Source organism: Ambystoma mexicanum, chromosome 8, assembly GCF_040938575.1.
Source record: "Ambystoma mexicanum isolate Mex_15411 chromosome 8, UKY_AmexF1_1, whole genome shotgun sequence".
NCBI lineage: Eukaryota > Metazoa > Chordata > Amphibia > Caudata > Ambystomatidae > Ambystoma > Ambystoma mexicanum.
In genome coordinates this window covers 1,088,304,012-1,088,326,376 of record NC_090929.1, presented here as the reverse complement: position 1 = coordinate 1,088,326,376, position 22,365 = coordinate 1,088,304,012, and positions in this window count along the sequence as shown.

Below are 22,365 nucleotides of genomic sequence, written 5' to 3'. Positions count from 1 at the left end.
TACTTGCCAACATTCTGTGCCCAAAAAGATGTAGGATTTTTCAAGTTTCAAAAATAATACTTTGCATGATTACATCATAGGAAAATACAAAACATACATTGTTGGCACCTCTGGAACATTCAAATATACACAACCCATCAAACAGCACAACATGGAAAGATGTTAAAATGTAATGGGAAGTTAACACTGAATACAATTGCCCAACTTCACAGAAGCTAATCACGCAGAGCTGGCAGACAACTTTTGCCACTGCTCTGTAGCAGCAGCATGAGCATACATATTTATTCCTGCAGTGCAAGATGAATAACTGAACAACATGGGAGCCTGATACCCTCCTCAGTCTGATATGCAGATGCTGTGTGATGGTGGTACGCTCTGCCACTTGCCTTCACTGGTGGTTCACCTACGGCCTGTCTGGCCAGAGTGCAGGGCAGAGTCATGTAGCTGTCAGGTCACTGAATTGGTCAGAGCTCTTCACTTAAAGTAACATAGATCTCAATCAACTCACACGCTTTTGGCGGGTGTCACCCGCCTTGTAAAGAGCAGACTCACCCGTCAAGCCTCCTGCACGCCCATTCATTTCAATGGGCTCTCACCCACCAAGAACAAAATTGGGTGTTTTCACCCACCTTTGCGACAGAAATGGTTGAGAGCTATGAAGTAATCACTTACCTGATGTGTTGCATGCTTTGTCCTGGGCCGGTCTAATCTCAAACACCCTGCTTAGAGTCACATACATTACCTGCCCCTGTAAAAAGCAGTACGCTCTGTCACTCAAATCTGTAGGAGATAGGACTGCTTAAAAAGCAGCAGCCTACTGCCTAAATCAGTAGGGTTGGATAGTATGAAGTACTTCCAGTCCCGTTGGGTTGCAGACCCAGCTCTGCTCGGTTGTGTAGCTTCTGCGTGAACCCAAGCCTCCCTCGCCCAGCCGTCTGTGGTATGTCTTTGTCTGGGTCACTAAATCAGGTTAGCAGGTGTGTATTCCCACTCTATGCCTTGTCCTCGGATCCTTTCTTCGCAGGCTTTGTTTACTTCCGGTTGCACGCGGTGCTTTCTGGTCAGCAGGCACAGCTTTTGTTTCTTTTGCAGCTGCTAATTTCCCTCCTTTTCCAAAAAGCTCCCCCTGCTGCGATCATGCCAGGTGAGGCCCTTTTATTTTGGAGTGATGCCGATGCTGAAAACTTCGCAGCAGGTGTAAGATGCTTGGAGGGGAGTTGAGGGGGGCATGTTTCTAGTCCTCGGAAGTGGCAGGTGTTAAAGAAAGTGCCCCATTGTTGTGGGGGAAAGAACCCAGAACTAGTCAAACGTGAAAATGTCAAGCAATAAACTTTATATGGCATAGACAGGAGAAAGAAAAACATGACTGAAGGGTTAGTAGTGTAATATTGGATCCGCTACACCTTTTATCAGGCCAACTCACTGCAGCTGTTTATGGCCCGATAAACATGGCACAAAAAATGCGGGGAAATTTCCCCTCCCCCACCCCTTGAAAGAACCCATGTGTGGGACATCACGTGATCGCGGGAGCGCGTTCTCGCGAGATCTCGATGCAACGAGATCTCGCAAGCCCGCGCTCCACGGGAGAACATTGCTGCCACAATTGGCAGAGCGCCAGACCAAGTGGTCGGGTGACAGCGCTGCTCCTGTTGAGGAGCCATTATAGTTGAGGATCACAGAAGACTCTGAGTCCAGCTTCCAGGGTATAAGTCCAATGCCACAGGAGGCAACATGGGGGCCCTGGAAGCCTACAGTGTGCCATCCATGAGCACACCCTGCCTCCAGCGAAGTAACTGGGAGGCCCAGACAAGAACTGTGAGTAAACTCCCCTACCCTGCCTAAGGACAAGTTATGCCCACCAGTTTGTCTTGTCAATAAAGACAGTTAGAACCTACCTAGAGGCCACTACACCATGCCCCACTTATATGCCACTTATATGCTCCCCCATTCCCCTACTACCCTTAAATGTATAAAAAAAAATTAAAAAAACAAATCCTGCACCGCCCATAAAAATGCAGCGAAAAATTGACCAAAACGTCCATGCACAAAATGAAACGCCACGGTGAGTTGTCCCGGGAAAATCAGGGATGCGTATAGAAATCACTATTTATTATAAATCGCTTTTTGTCGTGGCATAAACAAAAATATGGAGTACAAGGGTTGTGGACTCGCAACAAGGTACCTGTGCGCTGTTTATCTCTGTTTGGATTTAAAGAAAAATAAATCCAAGGGACGGTTTGATTAGCAGTCCAATCCCGGTCAACCTGGCCACACAGGTTGATATTATATTAACAATTATATGATGAAGGGGATGGAATTGTGCTAAGCACCATTAAGATAAGAAACAACAATCAAAATACAGTATTTTAATGAAATGAGATGAAGAACAGCCGACACGTGTTTCGACACTCGGGTCGTCTTCAAGGTATAAGGAATTGGAAATGGCCAATGAGTATACGAATCCAAACTGGAGATTGGTAGGTGAGTACCCGTTGAAGGACGTGTATAGACTGATGAAATCAATAAGAAACGCTAATTGGCTAGGACAAATATATCGCTCTGTAAATCGAGTATGAAATGAATAGAATGAGACAAATCCAGTCTCACTCTATTCGTTTCATACTCGATTTACTGAAACATGTGTCGGCTGTTCTTCATCTCATTTCATTAAAATACTGTATTTTGATTGTTGTTTCTTATCTTAATGGTGCTTAGTGCAATTCCATTCCCTTCATCATATAATTGTTAATATAATATCAACCTGTGTGGCCAGGTTGACCGGGATTGGACTGCTGCTCACACCGTCCCGCGGAGTTGGCTCGCTGAGGTGCGAGCAGTCAACTGCAGTCCCTCTCAGCTTTCCTGCCTGCCTGCAGTCTTTCTACAGTGTTTGTGAACAAAAGCTCCAGTACTCACGCGGAGCGGCACGCGGAGTTGGCTCGCTGAGGTGCGAGCAGTCAACTGCAGTCCCTCTCTGCTTTCCTGCCTGCCTGTAGTCTTTCTACAGTGTTTGTGAACAAAAGCTCCAGTACTCACGCTGAGGTGCGAGCAGTCAACTGCAGTCTACTGAGGCTAGGAGGTAAGGAGGTATGGACCCACAAGTGGACCCCTTGCTCCCTAGACCTGAAGTCGTTATGGACAATTCTGTACTGTCCCTTCTCCACCCCCAAGTGAAAAGTCCACCTAGCAGGGTACTTAGAAGCAAATATCTCTGCCTAGAAAAGCAGAAAGACACTCGCAAAACTTACACTGCAAGACAAATCCGGGGAAGTAATGCCAGTTCTGATATTATTCAACCGAAAAAAACGACATCTTCGCCCTCTCTGGCGTCCTCCACCCAAATGGCTTTGTGCCAACTTGAGGAAGCGAGTTGCAAGGTCGTGAGTGCCCAGAACCTACTAAATGACACTTCCCCCGGTGCTCTGGAGGGTCCATCGGACGAAAATTCGGAGGATGATACAACAAACACGTCCCTTGCATTATCCCACTCTGCCTCTGCATCTCTCCATTTTGAGTCCTCCGCCCCCCCTTCACACAGGTGCCCCCCCCAGCCGTCTCTGAACACACTTGGAGGCCAACCTGTTTTGGACTTGCGGGGGGAGGATTGTTGTCCTGTATCGGATCCATCGTTGGAGGTCGGGAGCGCGTCTTTTTCTTCGATCCCTCCGCTGTCGGCTGCACGCGCCCCGCAGGCCTCCGCCGCGGCGAGTGAGGTTGAGCCTAGCGGTGTCGAAGGACCCCGCGAGGCCAATCTCAGCTTGCGGGCCGCCGTGCCGCCAGCTGATGTCTCCCATGGCTCCTCTTTTCCTCTTCCTCCGTGGTCGGGTCACGGAGCCCCATCGGAGGGAGTGGTGAGCTGTGGCGGGCCCCCAGAGGATCCAGGCCAGCCCAGCCGCCAGACATCCATACAGGTGGAAGTTCATGCTTGTCAACCACTATGAGTGCCAATGGTTGACAGTGTAGACGCAGAGCTTCTCTCTGCTGCCACCTCGTGGCCAAGCCAAACACCAAGAAAATTAGCGGATTCCACTTCTGCTGCCATCAGTTCTTGTGAAAATGGATCTACGGATGTAACCCAGGAGCAAATAATTGCTGCAAATCCTTCAGAAGAGAGACATTGCAATGGCTCTATTGAAAAAAAGAGCACTATCAAGGAAGACCGTAAAGGATCTGGGGGAGCCTTTGGATCACGGCACCCAACAACTCAAAAGAGCTACCCACCAGAAATTTAAAAAAGGTGACTCAGTGAAATCAACATTTCAGAATCTCCCGACATCACACACTTTTAAAGAGTTTTTTTCAAGCAATCAAAGAAGATACCAGAAACAGATACTGAACTCTCTGATGCAGAAATGCTTGACGTTCCACTGGAAGTCCCTTTAGATCCAACAGAAAAGGAAAAAAAAAGGGTGGACAATGACTATAGCGCAACTGAGGCCCTAGGCCATCAGGAAACCATCCCACGCTCTAGCAGCCGGGGAGATATGGACGCACAAGGTAACGCGGCCAATTCTTACCGAAAAGATGCACGAATATCGGCAACAAATTTGCTGGACGAAGACGTACCAGCGCATCGTTCCGAAAAAGGTGGATTGGGGAACAATTTATTAATACTATCAACTATTACTCCTCCAACGCTCGTAATGGACCAAAATAGGCCATCCTCGCCTACACTGACCCAACCGGACGTAAGGAACAAGTCTCTCCCCAAAGTGATTCAGCCGGTCCTGGCATCATATGGCCAAAAAACAATTCTATCTGACTCTCCATCTGGAAGAGCATCATTATATAAGAATCTACCAAAAAGACAACTCAACACCGGCGAGAAATAGAAGACCCAGCGACATGGTTGGAAACCTACCTAAAGACACGCCATCAAAAAGGCCGGACCTGGTTACAATTATGTCTGCCATAACAGTGGGTCTTGCACCATTTGTAAAACTATACGAATCAATTAACGACTCAATGAAAGATTTGTTAACCCTGGTTTCGGCATTAAATGCCAAAGTAATCTTCTTGGAAGGGTTCATCACCGCTCTAACTCAACAAAATGCTGAGAAAGAAAGCCAATGAGATTCCAAAATCACCCGGCTTGAGACTTTAATCAACCCACTAAGCAACGCAAGCAAGCCTGGAGAAAACAAGCTAAACATCCAGTCAGAACGTCTCCCCTTGTCAAATCCAAAGGACTATCAATCAAAAGGTGAAAAGGAAAACCAAACCGTGAGAAACCAGCGACCAAACTCGACGTCACAACACGAGAAAAAAAGCAAAGAAGCTCTAAAAGTGCCACTAATTTTCAAGATTCCTAAACCAACTGTTTCAACGCATGAAAAAATGACAACCACTTATGTGGCCCCTCAAGCTCCAGTATGTCATAATTCAGAACTTGAACAAACCATAATTGAACTCGATAATTCTCGGCCAATTGAGGCAGGGTCTTTGGGAAATTCATCACTCCTAGATCTTACCATTCACCTGAACGAAGAGGAAACTAACCTAGAGACAAACTCAAATGACGTAGAAAAACCACTGATTCCGAACACAACCAAGTTCTCAGAAACAAATAAAACAAAAGACACCACTTGTAAGGGGGGTGAAAAAGAAGTAACTGACCTACCCTCTAAAGAACGAAATGTATCACCAGAACAATACGATAATGTCCCGCAAATGACAAAAACTGGAAACTGTGGAACCAAGGACGGCACAGGGAAAAGGCCCCGATTGGTTTCCAAGGCAATTTCCAACTGGTTCTACAAAATGCAACAACTTGCACCCGGGAAAAACGTTCTAGTCTTGAACAGAAAGACGGTTTTGAAAGTCCTAACCAATATATCAGCATTGAAATCTCTGAAATCGGCGGATCTTGCACTGGTGGCACCATATCACAGAGACGGGAAGGCTAAAACCTATCTCCACGTCAAAAATCCTGTGGACTTAAACTTTAAAGAATATGTGACTGCGTCGCTGAACCAAATGGGTTTCTCGCTAGTTGAAATCCCGGTGTCTGAACTAACCGCAAAGATCCCTCCTTCATCAAACAGCTCGGCGGACAAGCATTGGAAATATCATCCCAGTACTGAAGACCATCTTGTAGGCAGAAGAAGAGTGGCCTTCAGGGAGAAACCCGAACCAAGTCGTGAAAGATTTAGATCGAGACTCCATTCATCCAATACTAACACAAACTATCGAAAAGTTCAACACAAAGTCAAATGGAGTTCAAATTCCAGAAGGGAAAAGAATCGCAGACGTCCGGATTCTATTGACGAAAGTGCTGATTGGACCCACAATAAAAAACGGGAACCAGCAGGGCCTTGGAGATGGTTGAAAAAGGTGTTAAATCCAAACCCCCAAAATTAACAACTAAAAGATTCAGCGACGTATACTGTAACTCTACAATCTGAATGGCCTCCAAAGAAAAGGAGTATCATGTGTTCTTGGAACACGAGGGGCCACGACCATTTGACAAAGCCAGACGCATTTGACCTGAGCCATTTTGACATTATTTGTCTCCACGACACGTGGCTAATGGAAACACCAGTCCTTGATGGATACAAAACATACATCTCACCAGCGGTGAAATGTTTATTTGGAAGACCCTCTTCAGGCCTTCTAACTGCAATTAAAATTGGGTCGGGTATTTCCATTAAAAAGAAAGTGGCCGAATCATACGGAATGTTAGCTCTTTTAGCTGAGTGGTTCCATACAGAGACTGCACCAGGGAGTAAAGTGAAATATAACCTTGCCATCATCAATCTTTATTGGAACCCGCAGAGAATAAGCAATACGGAATTTTGCGATAACATCACGGAAACCATAGACAATTTCATTACTGAATTGGCAACTGACCACATCATAATCTGTGGCGACTTGAACGCTAGAGTCGATCAACCTCCTTCTTCCGTCTATCTCTGCCCCTCCGCTGTGAGAGGCGCGCTATGGTCTGATTTCATGGACACAAGAAAATTCTACAACGTTGCATCAGCTCGAGGCCAGCTCCCACGGATTCCAACTTGGGAACGAGCGGAAACGTCAGCAACGCTGGATCACATTTTTATTTCATATTCACTTCTCCCTTGTGTTGACTTTTTTGAGGTATACAGAACTAAATCCAGTTACCATAACCTTTTGACAATGACTCTCGAGTCAGAAACCACTTCTAACCAAGTCTACCGATTCGAGGTGGAGGTAGCACGGAAGTCGTCGCAAATTCAACTCACAGCGACCAACATCAAGGAAATCGCCAAGAAATTTGATGTACTCAGCAAAAGCACGATGGACCCACCAAACAGACCAATCTACATTCCCTTGTTTCTTCCACACAGGAAAGAAAAAGGAATCTGTACCCGACCTAAAGGGAAAGGTGTACACGAGTACGAGATCGAACTGGTTATGAAACTAAAACAAGTGCGTGAACTGAATCGTTTAGCCAGAGTCTCCAATAACCTTGAGCAAAAAGCCATAGCCAAAGCGGCAACCAGATCATATAGATCTTGGCTGAGACAGCATAAAGGAACAATGTACCAAAATGACTCGGAGCAAATGCTGAAGACATTAACATCGAAAAATTCTAGAGAATTCTGGGCTTTGATCAAAGATAAAAACGACGAGACAAACAATTAATTGTCTAACGCTGTATCGGAACAGGCGTGGATAACCTTCTTTTCATTACAATTTGCTCCTATACCGCAAACTGCCAGTAAGTACACATGTGATAAAACATCGTCGTGGGAAGATTTGGCAGATCACGATGAAATCTTGGCAACAATCCTGAAATTAAAAACTTCTAGGGCACCTGGTCCAGATGGTTTAACCAACGTAGACCTAAAACAACATCCTGAGGATTGGGCCGGCCTAATCACTAAAATTTTCAAGCAATGTATAATTACTAGGCAAATACCTAAAACATGGACTGAGGCGGTTATAGTACCTATTTTCAAAAAGGGTAAGAGAGAAAACCCGGCAAACTATCACCCTATCGCCCTCCTTGACATCATGGGCAAGATCTTTGCTACCCTGTTACTAACCAGGTTTCACAAATGGGCGAGATCTGCGCGCTGTCTGGACAAATTTCAAACGGGCTTTGTTAAGAACGCAAGCACCAGCATCAACATCCTGATTCTGAACATCATAAAAGAAAATGTTAAGAATGGTGCTCCAGTAGTTTACATTGCGTTCATAGGCTTGACACAAGCATTTGACAAGATCAGCCGTCAAAGGCTGTGGGCGAAATTAACAAAGTGGAACTGCCCTGCAAAAATTTTAGGCCCGGTGATCGCACTACATACGGACACCAAACTTAGAGTTCGTCTAAACCAGCAAGGGATGTTATCGGACCAATTTCCATCAGAGTGTGGCATGAAGCAGGGATGCCCGCTCGCTCCGGCCCTATTCATTGCCTTTATGGGAGACTTCCAGTATACACAACCAGCGGTCAGAGCCTTCCCGCCCAAACTGGGCAACACCGTAATATCTAGACTGTTATATGCTGACGACTTGATCCTCATGGATCAAACCCAAATTGGTCTCCAGCGCCAATTTACCAACTTGACAAAGTACATCAACGATAACGATCTGGAGATAAACATCGATAAATCAAAAATATTGACGATGGGGAATAGTCGCTCAGCAACTAGAGACCGAGGCCACTGGTACATAAATAACATAAAAGGTGAAACCGTCTCTACTATGAAATATTTGGGAATCATGATAGATTCAAAAAGGTCAGAAAGTGCGACCCATTCAGCCCTATGGTCAAAAACCAAAATCTTGACATCCCAAACTAAATTAGTAGACCGGAAATACGGTAAATTCTCGTTAATTCCGGCGATCCAATTTTACAAACAAAAGGTAGTGCCATCAATAATCTATGGCATGGACGCTGCGCTGAACATTGACAACACCATATGGCCAAAGCTGGAAGGTTACTTATGGAAAACCGTGCTAGGTCTGCCAAAATCCTCATCTATCTCAGCTGTCAGATGGGAATTGGGTTTACTATCACTCCAAGCATCAGTTGACCAAAGTCAGATGAGACTCTTTCGGAAAATCATTCTTCCAGATGCTCTCCCGATCTACAAGCTGGTCCAGATCGAACTTAGCCAAGGCCGTTGCAGGGCCTTAAATAACTGGGAACAAAAACCCACAAAAAAACTATCAGATTTGGTCTGCTCATCAGAAGACCTCATTCTGAACCCCAACAAAATCAAGAAAAAAATAGCACAAGAAGATTGGATCGAAACCGGTGAGAAAGCAATAGGAAATAAGCTATTGGCTCATTTACCAGCAACAACAAACAAACTCAATCAACCGATGAACTATTGCATAAAATTCCCTAATAAAAAAATGCAGAAAACTTTTATGAGAATAAGATTCAATCAACTGCCAATGCAGGAAATTATAGCCATTCGTACGAAAACTGAAGCACGAACTTGTAGACTTTGTTCGGATCCAGAAACAGTGGAAACGTTAAGACACTTACTTTTGTCTTGCACCAGAACCGTGTTTTTGCGTGATGCCTACTTGCTGCCTCTGATGCACGATGTATCCCTTCGAGAGGAAAATACATGGTGGTGCCGTCTGATCGCAGGAGATAGAACCAAGTGGTCAACAGCGGCAGTTAAGATTTTAGAAGCAGCACTGAGTCTAAACCAGAACTTGTAAATTAACCGAGTGTGACTAAACGAATTTTGATGTTTCCTGTAAATTTGGACACTACGTGTTTTTCGAGCATCATGCTTTCTGGTTTTGCTTCCTTATCTTTTCTTTTTCTTCTGCTTCTCCTTGTCTTTTATACTGATACTACTCATTTTGTAAAAAGTTTTCCTATACAAAACAACGTCTTGTAAAAATCAAATTGTTTTTTTGATTGCAAACAAGTAAATAAAAAATAATAATAATTGTAAACAAAAATATGGACCAACCAAGCCAAAGGTCAGAGTTACAAGTATATATGTATTTAAAATGCAAGTGCATTTACACTTAAATGAGTTCAAAGACTATTTACCTTGCAACCAATGTGCACAATCGATATGGGCTGCATGACTCATTTCTGAAGTGCGAACTGTGCCAAAAGTGGTGACTTTCCACTATATGTGGAGCTACTTTATTGTCTATTAGAGATGGATGCGCGACATTCTTTTTTATAACACACATTGAAATGAAACACTACTAAGTCATTTTAATTAAGGAAAATAAGGCACATGAAAATAAGGCACATTGAGGTAATTGAGGTAAAGCAATTTGCTCAGGATCACATAATTTGATGAAATGGGAGAAGCTGAGATTTCCTAGTCCGAAAGCTGATAAGTTGGGTAACAGACCACATCATCTCTGTTCCTACTCAAAGGGCTCAAAAGCACAAAAGACAATGCATAGCTGCACAATTATGTATAGTTATTTAGCTGATGAAAACGGTATCCTTGCTGTTCTCAATACAACGTCCATTGCTAGGAAAGGAAAACACGGTTTGTTAAAATCAGTGAGCTACAATGGTTCACCAAGAACAGCTCTTTGAAAAGTGGACAAACCCATTCAAATATACAGCACTATCACATACGGCAATAAACTGTTAAAGTAGCAAAACAATGAGACCTCCTATCTCCAGAGACTGCTCCTTGTTGCATGCTCAAAAACTCTGAAGTTTATCTGGACATAGTCACTTCTGACTGATTTGACATTGTTTAATCTGTGCTTGTAACTTCTCACCTTTAACTGCCAAACATGGGGCCTCGGGAGCAAGAGGTGAAAGTTGTGAAAGGGGCCAATAGGATGCTACAGGATGAGGCCCGCCCTTTTTTACTAACTTCGCCACTTCCTAAATCCCCCCTCAGCATTTGCATCCGAAGTTTAAGAGCCTCATCACGTTTTCAGCAAAACTTGTGTTATTCAGCAATACCACTGCCTTACAAAAATCCTATGGCAGAAAACTTGGCGAACACCGCTGTTGGTATCCCAAAAATACTGCCAGAGCGGGAGTATACCTGAAACAACACCATCCGAAAATACCTCTGTATCTCAATTTGAAAAACCATCTAGAATTCAGCCAAGGATCTCTAAAAAAATACTCCCAGGCAAAAGGAGGTAGTAATGACGGGCAGGTCAGAGCCAAAATACAAACATAACTGCAAATTACCAGCAGACACTCACACAACACGTATCGCACATAACACAATGTAAATGCCCACATAACACGCCTGCTGCCCTATATTCACCTATAAATATCATGCTACATACAATAAGTGTTACTCCTACTTTCCTCCATACTTTTGGGACATTCCGTTCTGTGGGACGGGACTGGAGCACTTTTGTAAAAAAGCATCACATTTGAAAAATGTGTCCTTCTCTTTTTATGTATAGTACCGCGCGCGGCCGTAACCCCGCCCTCCTTAGCTCTGCCGCACGCATCTCCCTATAATCGTTTTCTCTGCACGGTCAGGGCTGGATGCACCTGCATCACCGGGAACACCTTTTTTCCTTCTCGTTGTCCTTCTCTCCTGCTCCAGTTTTGCGGTTGCGTAGTCCTCTGTCTATGCCGGATAGTTTGGGATTTGCTACTTGTTCCTATTGCGAACGTCGCTTCGCTAGGGCGGATCCCCATTCTATCTGCTTGGAATGTCTGGGACCGGGTCACTGTTGGGACTTGTGTCTCTTCTGTGACTCCCTTTCAGTCCAGGCACTTCAGCGCTGTCTTCTTCGGTGGGAGGAGATCTTCCAGAAGGTTCCTCCATCGCATTTCCAGCTCTTCATCGACGGCAAAAAGAGATGCCCGGTAAGTTCCTTACTTTTCAGGGCACCCCGGCCAGGGGACTCCTTCCCGGGGTCCTCCAGGTCCGGGAGGGGCTTCAAAAGCTCTGTTACCAGGGTTTTCCTTGAGGTGCCTTGCAGGCCTAATAGGCGTACCAGGGTTTTCTCTGAGTGTTTCGGCAAGGGGCCTGCCGATACTGAATAGCCAGCATAGTCGTGCTGAGACGTTAGGTACTGGAGTTCGCTCCGAGGTCGCCTTGTCAGGAGCTTCCCACACAGACACCGGGGTGCGCCCTGAGGCCTCTGTTGAGGCTTTCTGTACTGAACCACGGTTCGAGGCCCCTCTCAGGGGAACTATTAAGACCGGACTCTGTTCTGAGGTTCCTCTTAATGAGGCTAAGGTGTGTACCAACAGAACTGAGAGGCCTGTTAAGAGCTTATCTGTGAGGGGGATTCCTCAACTTTCCTGCACTTGCGGAGTCACCGGTTCTGTTGAGGGGGCACAGGGAGAGGTAGTCGACCGTAACTCCTCTGTTACCGGCATTGCTGAGGTTCCTCCTTTTGGAGGCTAATTCAAGGGACAGGATGTCTAGTAAACACCTAAGGCACCCCATAGTACCAGCTCTGTTGAGGATCCTTGTATCAAGGCTAACATTTCAGTCAGGTCCCCTGACCAGTCTGTGGAGTCAACTGCCTCATCTACACATGTGATGCAGTTCTCCTCAGATGTTCACAAAATGGTGGGCCTTTCGGCGTTGTCTACGGCAGCCATTTTGGATTCTTCCCTCACACCCACACTATCGACGGCGGGTGCTGGGAATCTTCTTTTCAGTGGACAACCTTTTTCACGCGACCGTGTGAATCCGTTCCGCCCTTCCTATGACTGGCGTGCTCGGATGTCACTACCGTATACGGTCTCGCTTCCTGGCAGCCTCTTCGTCAGAGGATGCCTTTTTTGGGATGTTTCAGAAACTTATGCACTCTGACCCCATGAGGGAGTACTTTAAGAGCCTTTCTTGTAGCTCTGTCACCAGGGTTTTCCCTGAGGTGCCTCAAGGGCCTAACAGGCATACCACAGATTCCTCTGAGGGTTCTGGCGGACCTGCCAGTACCTGACATTGTTCAGAGGTTCACCATCACGGTGCTAAAGTTAAGCCCAGTTCGACTGGGTGCTGGGATTGCAGGGTTCACCCAGAGGTTGCCGTTTCTGGAGCTTTCCCCGCTGTAACCAGGTTGAAACCTGAGTTTCCTCTTGTGGAGGCTAGAGTCTTTACCGAGTCCCGAATCGAGGTCCCTTTTAAGGGGGCTTTACGTACCAGTTTGAAACCTGAGGTTCCTCTTGTGGAGTCTAAAGTCTATATCGACAGATCTGAGAGGCCTTCTCTGAGGGCCTTGTCGGTGAGATATTGTCCTCAACCTTCCCATGCTCAGGGTCGTGGTGGTACCAGTTCTGTCGAGGGGGCAAAGAGGGGGGCCACGGACCGCATTCCCTCTGGTACCGACTTGTCCGAGGTCCTCCGTTGGAGGCTAATTTTGAGACTGGCTTGAAGATGTCGACTAAGCATCCTAAACCACCCAGTACCGGTTCTGCCGAGATTCCTGTAAGGCTAAAGTGTTACTTAAGCCCCCTGACTCTCCTGAGGAGGCAATTGCCTCAGCTGAGCATGCCATGCAGTTCTCTTCAGGTGGCGACAAAATGGTGGCCCAACCTGCATGGCCTATAGCAGCCATTTTGGATATCTCCCTTAAACCTACGTTTGCAATGTCTGGTGCTGGGAGCATTCCTTTTCGGCAATAGTAACCTGCTCCCTCCTTTTTTTGCTCCTCTGATCTAGACCCGGCCGGGGATGGACCCTCCTGGCAACCATCCTCCTAAGCCCTCGGCTGAGGATGAGTTTTTTGGAAAGTTTCAGATGATCAAGCACTCTGATCCTGTGAGGACATATTTCAAGCGTTTTTCACTCCTGTTCCTCCCCGTCCTGGTGGCTTCCATTCGGTTTTTCTTTCAAAACCTGAGGCGACAGGTGTAGAGGACCAGTCTTCTGTTTCTGCCATTTGGGATAAGCCTTAAGCAGATGAGGACGGCGATGAGCAGCCCCGCTCGGTGAAAGTATTCCATGACCGGGAGGGGCATGTGTAGCTCTGTTACCAGGGATTCCCCTGAGGTGCCTCAAGGGCCTAATAGGCGCACCAGAGTGTTCTGAGACTGTCCCTCAGAGGACCTGCCAAAACCGGACGTGGTTCCGAGGGTCACCATTTTGGTGCTACGGTTCAGCTCAGTTTGTCTTTGGCTCTGGACACTGGAGTTCGCCCTGAGGTCTCCATTTCTGGAGTTTTCCACATTGATACCGGGTACGCCCTGAGGTCTCCGTTTCTGGTGCTTGTCACACCGAGCCACGGCTCAAGGCCCCTCTTGAGGGAGCTATATGTCATGGGTTAAAACCCAAGGTTCCTCTAAATACAGTACCGATGGAGTCAAGGGATCCTCTACGGGTCCTGTCGGTAGGATACATTCCTCAACCATCCCACACTCTGGGTGTGGTGGTACCGATTCTGTCGAGGGGGGTAAAGAAGGTGATCAGCAGCAGGCCTTCCAGTACAGGCTCTGCTGAGGTTCCTCCATTGGAGGCTAATTCTGGGTCAGTTCCTAGGATGCCCACTAAACATCCTAGATCTGCCAGCAGTGGCTCAGTTGTGGATCCTTGTTTCAAGGCTAAGTGTTTCTTAAGTCCCCTGACTCCCCTGAGGGGACAGTTGCCTCATTTCTCCTATGATGCAGTTGTCTTCAGGTGTTGACTAAATGGCGGCCCAGACTCCTTGGTCCACGGCAGCCATTTTGCATACCTCCCTTACACCAACTTTTATGTCGACTGGTGCTGGGAGTTTTTCCTTTGGGGCTGAGCAGTTTTTTCCACGCTATGTGGACAATACGGGCATGTTTGTTGGTCCTCGCGACAGCTTCAGCTAAGGCCCCTTGTACACAGAGGTTAGGGTCTCAGACTCGGTCCTTCTCTGGGATTAGGGGGTTCCAGGGTCACCATGTGCACCGATCTGAAACTCCTGTTGGTAGCCCCGCCTTAAGCGGCAGCGGCAAGGTGGTTGGTTTTTCTCTCGGCGATCAGCCTCCTCTACAGGGATAGGTAATCTACCTGCCGACAAATCACTAAATTATATTTTTTTGTTGGGCACACTATACTTTGGTGGGAGAACGAATCTCGACTCATCTGTAGGCGTCGCAAGCCATCTCCGAAGACTGGTGGGGTTTGTCCATCGTTTAGGTGGGTTTTCGCTTGCCCTTTCCTCTTACCCCACCCTTCAAACCTCTCTTCTGACAGACTGTTCCCCTCATGGAGCAACTGAGGGGCTAGTACTGCTGTCTTTTCACGGTGCTCAACCAGGCTGCCCTGCACACTATCTTCGATCTTTCAGAGAGAAATTCAAGTTAATCATGCCCTTGCCAAATAAAGTCCTCTCTTTTGGACGGACGATTGACTCAGTGTGGTGGTCTTCCAGGATGCGTAAATGCACATTCTGACTTGGAGCCCGCATATGAAATATCTGCAGTTCTCTGGAGCCCGCATATGAAATATCTGCGGTTCTCCGTGGGAGCAGAACACTTCAGATTCGGGTACTCTTTTTGGTCTAGGCTCAGCGAGACGCACCGGAAACTACTCTGAGGGGCCCCGTAGTGGTCTCCCAATACCAGATCTTCTTCCAAGGTTCCCCATTTGGGGCTACGGCTGACCCCAGTTCTGCTGTGGCTTTGGATACCAGGGTTCACCCTGAGGCTTCTCCATCTGGAGCTAACTGTCCCGAGTCTTGACTCGAGGCTCCTCTTAAGGTGCCGCTAAGACCAGGGTTAAACCTGAGGTTCCCCTGCTTGGGGCTAAATCGGTCACCAACAGAATTGAGAGTCCCTCATCGAGGGTCCTGGCCTTTAGGTATATCCCTAAGGCTTTCCGCATGCATGCAGCTGTGGTGATGCCAGTTCTGTTGAGGGTGCAAAGGAAGGCGGTTACGTACCACGGACCTTCCAGCACCGGCTCTGCCGAGGATCCTCCACTACAGTCTAATTTTGGGGAAGCCCCTGACGCGGCTAGTAAACACCCTAGATCTGCCAGTACCTGCTTCACTTGCTCATGAGACGCAGTTCGCCTCTGGTGTGTGATAATGTCGGCCCAACCTCTGGGGGCCACATCTGCCTTTTTGAATACCTCCCTTAAAGTGAGGTTTTACATCAACAAGCAGGGTGACACAGGCTCTCCTCTCCTTGTGGATCTTGTCATGCAAATTTGGGCTGCATCATCCAGTATATTGTTTGGCTCCAGGCTCCACACTTCCCGGGTCACCTCAATGTGACCGCAGATTAATTCAGGCACCAGTCGGCATCGGTTACGAGTGTGAGATGGACAGCAATATCATCTCCAACATTTCCAGCAATGGGGCACACCAGAGGGGGTCCTCTTAGCAGGTCGTGGGTCAACATGAAAGCTTATGCTTTCCCCTCATTGCCTTCTACCTATTGATCGCTCTGTAAACACATTGAACCGTTGCCAAAGCAGCTACATGGGCTAACCCACCAGCTTTTATGAAACATTACTGTTTAGACCTGAGCTCCAGGGCTGATGCTCAGTTCGGGCAAGCTGTTCTCAAAACCTCTTTCAGTAAAGGAGTTCCATCCACCCGCTATTCTGTAAGTAGTGCTTGGTAATCTCCCAAAAGTATGGAGGAAAGGGGACGGACGTATGAGTATAACAAAGTTACTCACCGTAGCGACTACCTTACTCCTAGTCCATAGTTCCCTTTCCTCCATACGCCCATCCGCCGTCCCCTCTAATAAGTATCCTCTAGTATTGGTTAAATAGTCTCAGACCTGGCGATAGAAAAGGACTGAAAGGCGATGCACGGGGCAGAGCTAAGGAGGGCGGGGTTACGGTCGCGTGCGGTACCCCGCGTAAAAAGAGAAGAAGGACACATTTTTCAATTTGATGCTTTTTTACAAAAGTGCTCCAGTCCCGTCCCACAGGACAGAATGTCCCAAAAGTATGGAGGAATGGGGACTATGGACTAGGAGTAAGGTAGTCACTACGGTGAGTAACTTTGTTATTCTCGCACAATGTATTGAAGGGAATGTAAACAATATATTCCTTTGCCAAGTAGCTGCATCCATCTAGTAAAGAGGAAAACCAATAACACCTGAGTAGTGTACACCCTAAACAGCCATAAGGTCAGCCCATCCCATGCACAAGACTACACAAGGCCCAAAAGATGTGGAATCACACCACAGGTCACCAATCTGGGATAGCGAGCGGTTAATCGACATGTGCATGGGCTCAATATGCAGTTTGAAGGAGTCATCTTGCAATATAAACAGCACAGGACAATACAGGCCCAAATGAGGAGGAGGAGGCAGCCTGATATCCCCATGCCTACACTATCACCCTTGATCCTCAAGGACCAGCATCTGATAACAATGTACCGCATAGGCTTTTTACCTGGTAAAATGGTCCAACCCAGGATGGCGGCATTGTCCTGTGCAGCAATCTTTGGTGAGTCATGGAGACACACACAGGAAGAGGGCCTGGCTCCTACGTAAATCGGTCTCCAGTACATCATGTAGCCTTTACCGATAAACCCCTCTCACTTAACCACCCCACAAGATTCCCATCCCCACTCACTCTCCCTCACCACATTAAATCCACCAGCCAGCGCACCATATGACTCATGTCACAACAGACATCATTTCCAAATCATGAGCATTCATTTCTTCATCAATTGTCTTCTGAGTTAGTTCACTTCAATAGAATAAAATGGAGAGAATCAATTCTGGACTAAAACCTAAGGACAAGACTGCAAGTCGGTGCCCCTGGTGACATGGAGTTAATTAGTGGCAATAGCCACCTCCCTTCAGACACCTATGGTGGGTGACAATGCATATATTTATTTGGATTTCATTGGTGGGCCCAGTGCCAACAGTAAGCATTGCATGGCATGCGCACAAGCAGGAATCATGTCTTTTCATCCACTGAGCAAATATCTCCTATTTCCCTTACAGGTTACTGGTACTACCCACAGCTGCTCTGACCAATAACTACCAGCCAAGACCCACAGAGGCAACAGGAATATCAGTACGTCATGTGGAACCTTGAGAGGGCTTTTGATCTCCTGATGGCAAGTTTAATGCAACCCCAGAAAGGAGATGGCATATACTTGCAGTCCCGAAAAGGTCTGAACATAGCTGCATGCTGCACTGTGGGATAATTTTATCGGGCAACGTCTAATTCAGGGGAATTCTCCACCCACCCCAAATCTGGTGGCATAATTTCTATTTATTTAATAACGTTCTTTGTATGTACCTGGGACATACCAGTATAACAGTATTGATTTCCTACAGGCCCTCCTCTTTCAGGTCAACAAATGCACAGGGTTACACAGAAGGTCTATTTATTAAACAAATAGAAATAATCAAACCTATTTAAAATATAAGCAAATTATACATCTTTATCATTCTCTATGAAATCTCAACAACAATGGTTACTACAATGATGAATGATAAATACATTGGTCAATTCAATTGTCAATATTGATTAACTTTGATATATACTTTTGTTAAAACACACACTCCACCATTTGTATATTTGGTTTACATTGAGTGCACATTCACATTGGGTTCAAAAGTGATGGAGGGTTCAAGACAAAGCTTTCATTTCATTGAAAATAAAAATAAAATCGGAACATCCCTCCCTATTACTCTACTTTTCCTCTATACAAAATAAATACCTCCTTTTTCAATAGATTAATCAGTGTTTCAAACAGCAATTTGGAAAACTCTTTTTAAAAACAGGCTGCTTGACATTCCTGCATGTAAATCTCTTGCGAAAAAAGAACATCTCTATTCAACGTGTATGTTTGATAGATTCCCTCCAATTGTGTCTCTCCTGCATTGATGTGTAAAACAATGCGAATTTGTCATTTTTCAATGGCCATTTTAAAATGAGAATAATGGGTGTCAGTTAAAAAACCCTTCCTGTTTTCTCCTTAGTGGTTCAGAGCCAATAACAGGACTCTCCTCAGGGATATAACCAGGCAATGACTTCAATTACATTTTTCGTGGGCATGTGCAAAGTGAAATGTTATTTTGCTCCCAGTTAGTATTTGGACATTGCATAGAAAAGGACTCGGGGAACTCCCAATATGTACACCATTTGGGTCTATTTTATCAAACACATTTCCAGAACCACTTACACGTCTGAAATATTTACTAATTTCCCTGGTTGTAGAGTCATTTCATATACTCCCCTCAGTACTTTCACAAATAAGAGCGGGTGGTATTTGATCTATTCCCCTTTAGAGTATACCTCCTCTCAGAATCATATTTCTCTTTAGTATTATACCTACACAGGTATGTATTTTATTTGGCTGTCTCACAGACCAGCTTGTACCCTCTCAAGGACTGGTTCAATTTTCTCCTCTAATGAAAGGTTGGCATCAGTCAACAAGGTGCGTCAGCTTCCATCCACAGCCTGGTTTCTCTCCTTCTGCAATGGGCATATCTGCTTCTTTTTCCACTGAGGAAGGCCTGGAGTTTCCTAAATATATGCCTCTCACAATGGTCTGCCAGTAATGCAAAATGTGTCCAAAAGAAAGCAGGCTATTCTATTCTCCCTTCTGTTGTGTTCAATTCTTCTTTCTATATTCTTCTACCAGTCAGTCTGTCAGTCAGTTTCCTAAAATCTGGAGTTCGGATCTTTTATAGATTAGAAACCACCCCCTTTAGCGGTGTATACCATTTCTATATTTTAATTGGTCAATCTATGTGGCCAGCGTTCCGTAAGTTACATCCCACTAAGATCTCCCCTTTGTACAAATTGGGCATATTAATGAAAAGGGCAGTCCAAATGGAGTAACCTTCTAAACACAGTTTACCTCCCATTTGATGCAATGTCAGCTTGGATATTTTACATTGAACCATTGTGATATACTAAAACTTTACATTTCACACATGTAATTAAGTTACTAATTAGTTTGCCAGATTTCTCTCACTAGTATCATTTTAGCACAGCATGTGATGTGCGTGTGACAGTTTTTTGTTTTTTATTCTCTGATACTTTCACTCAAATGTTCTCTTCCCAACTTAGAACATTGGCATAGACGGTATGGACGCTACGATATATGAATGGATTGGTATGATTTGACCGTGTCATAATTGTTTGCGGCGGATTTGACCATAGTCAATTTCGTTGTGAACCCAATTTTGCTGCGGGCAAAATCATACCAATCCCTCCCCTCCCCCAATACATCCCCACCTCACTCCCGCCCAATACATCCTCACCCCCCCCACTTACCTTTCACTGTCCACTTTCCATCTGACTCTGCGGCGTCAGTTCCATCCCTGCAACGCGGGTCAGAACTGATGCCGCAAGGTCCCTTACTCTGATTTCTTTTAAAGACCCTCCTTCCTATGTCCCAGAAGCAGGGGACACCCCCACAACCCCCGTTCCCATTATAGCGAGCAAGAGGAGTGGGGGGACACCCCCGTAACCCCCATTCCCCTTGTTCACTATAATGGAACCGTATGGCCCATTTGACTGAATTTTTGGGCCATACATTCAAAAATATTCTGTCAAATTGCCCAATACCATATGAATCACAAACGTGCACCTTTTCTGTGCAAAAGTATCTACATCCATGGCACTATTGTCAGAAGCTTCATTGAAATGAGGCTGCTCAGAACCCAAATGTTGACACAGTTCCCAGCCTCTTAAGTGATTATACTAACTGGCTGTCGCAGATGCCAGGCTCCATGTCTCTGCAAGTGTGAATGGCATCCTGAATGAAAGGCCTTCTTGATGAAAGTTGCAGATAATTTTGGGGATTCCACCACAGCCCCAGGTTTTAGAATACATTCCTGTGCTTTTAGTGAGCTTTTTGAAAAGGTACAGTGACAAATGGAAGATGTTAATGAGCAGAACATCTTTTCTTATCAAGGTCTGTGTTTTTAGAACAAAGAAAACATTTGACTCTTTGGTGGGCCCCTGGCTGTGTCATAAAGTTTATAGCTCAGCTTCAAATGCCTGGGTTACATTTCATTTGGTAAAACATCTCAACACTGAGGTGAGATAAAATGCATTTTGGCTTTTTATCCAATGTTGCTGGTTTCATGCACCCACTTTCTCCTGCACTTATCAGATATACCTTATCTGACTAACACCTGCCACTTGCTGGCTGCACTACCATGCTTTATCGCCCTTATTTATTTATTTTATTTAATATTTATTTCTGTTTTCTCTCCTCTGCTCTGCACTTTCCACTCCCCCACTTCCATGAACTTTTCCCCTTTTCCCTTTTCCATGCAATTGTGCTTTCTTAAATGTCACTGGCCCTCATTACGACCCTGGCGGAAAGCGAAAAACGATGGCGGAAATGCAATACCGCCATCGAATAGCGCTCGGTGCGACTATGACCCGTCACCGTAAAGTACGATGCCATTAGCGACACCGTAGTGAACGCCAACGCTAACTGCACCAAGTACGCGCGCGCGCGCCATGCCAAACCGTAATTAGCACCATGGCGCAAGGGTACGCGAATTCCGACCCTAGCGGACATGTACCTAACGCCATCAAGCACGGCGGAAAGTACCATTCCGCCATGGTGAGAAGTACGGCATCGCGAATCAACCGTAAACGGCCCCACTGAGTGCCTGTACACCGCTCCCTGGCCACATAGTACAACTCCCCGTAGGTGCAACGAAGTCACAATGCAACCAGTGAAATGTACAAGTCACCCATGCATGCCAACGAACAAAAGAATCACAAGAGGGGCCAATGGGAGCTGCAGGGCACAGATGGCACGAATACAGAAGCTATACCAATGGACATGACCTCAGTCTCCCACCAAGAAACGCACGCAAACACAGGCAGCATAATTCCGATAATCACATCATTCCACCAATCCACCTGGCTGACCGGCATCTGTTACACAAAACCTACCCCCCGCCCCTGAGCATGACATCATCCAAACAGTCATATTGGCAGCCCTCACCCCTGACCTCACTGGGCTTCGTAGGCAAACGCGCCCAGCACAGTACCACGCAACTATACTCCGAAGCTGGAACCCAATGCAGATCTCCTCACAATACATCGCTCCCCAAATAGGAATATGCCACATCACTTGCAAAGAAGAACGCTACACGGCCCATATCAGAATAGAAATTTAATGCACAACAGATTCACCAAGCCCATACAGCCATTAGGCCATGAACTCCAAAACACATTTCACCATTGTGGGCTGCATCCGCAAGAAATGACCAGCTACTTCCTGTGTGACGCCCTGTTCCCTCATGGTACACAGGGGCTACATTCCGTACGAAAAGGCAACATGGAAGCGCCTAGAACCGCAGGGCCGTCCCAATAGGGAGGCACTAGTCCAGCTGAAAGGCCGAAATGTTGCTCCGAGCCACTAGTACTGCGTAAGGGCATGTGGCCCATTGGCGATCGTCCCATAAGATCGTAATGCTGCTCCACTGATTAACACGAAGCAGCAGGTGTCGGGAGTAAAACCCATCTGCAGGAGTGGCATACAGATGGCAGTGGCAAAAGGGGAGGAGATACCTGTCAACCA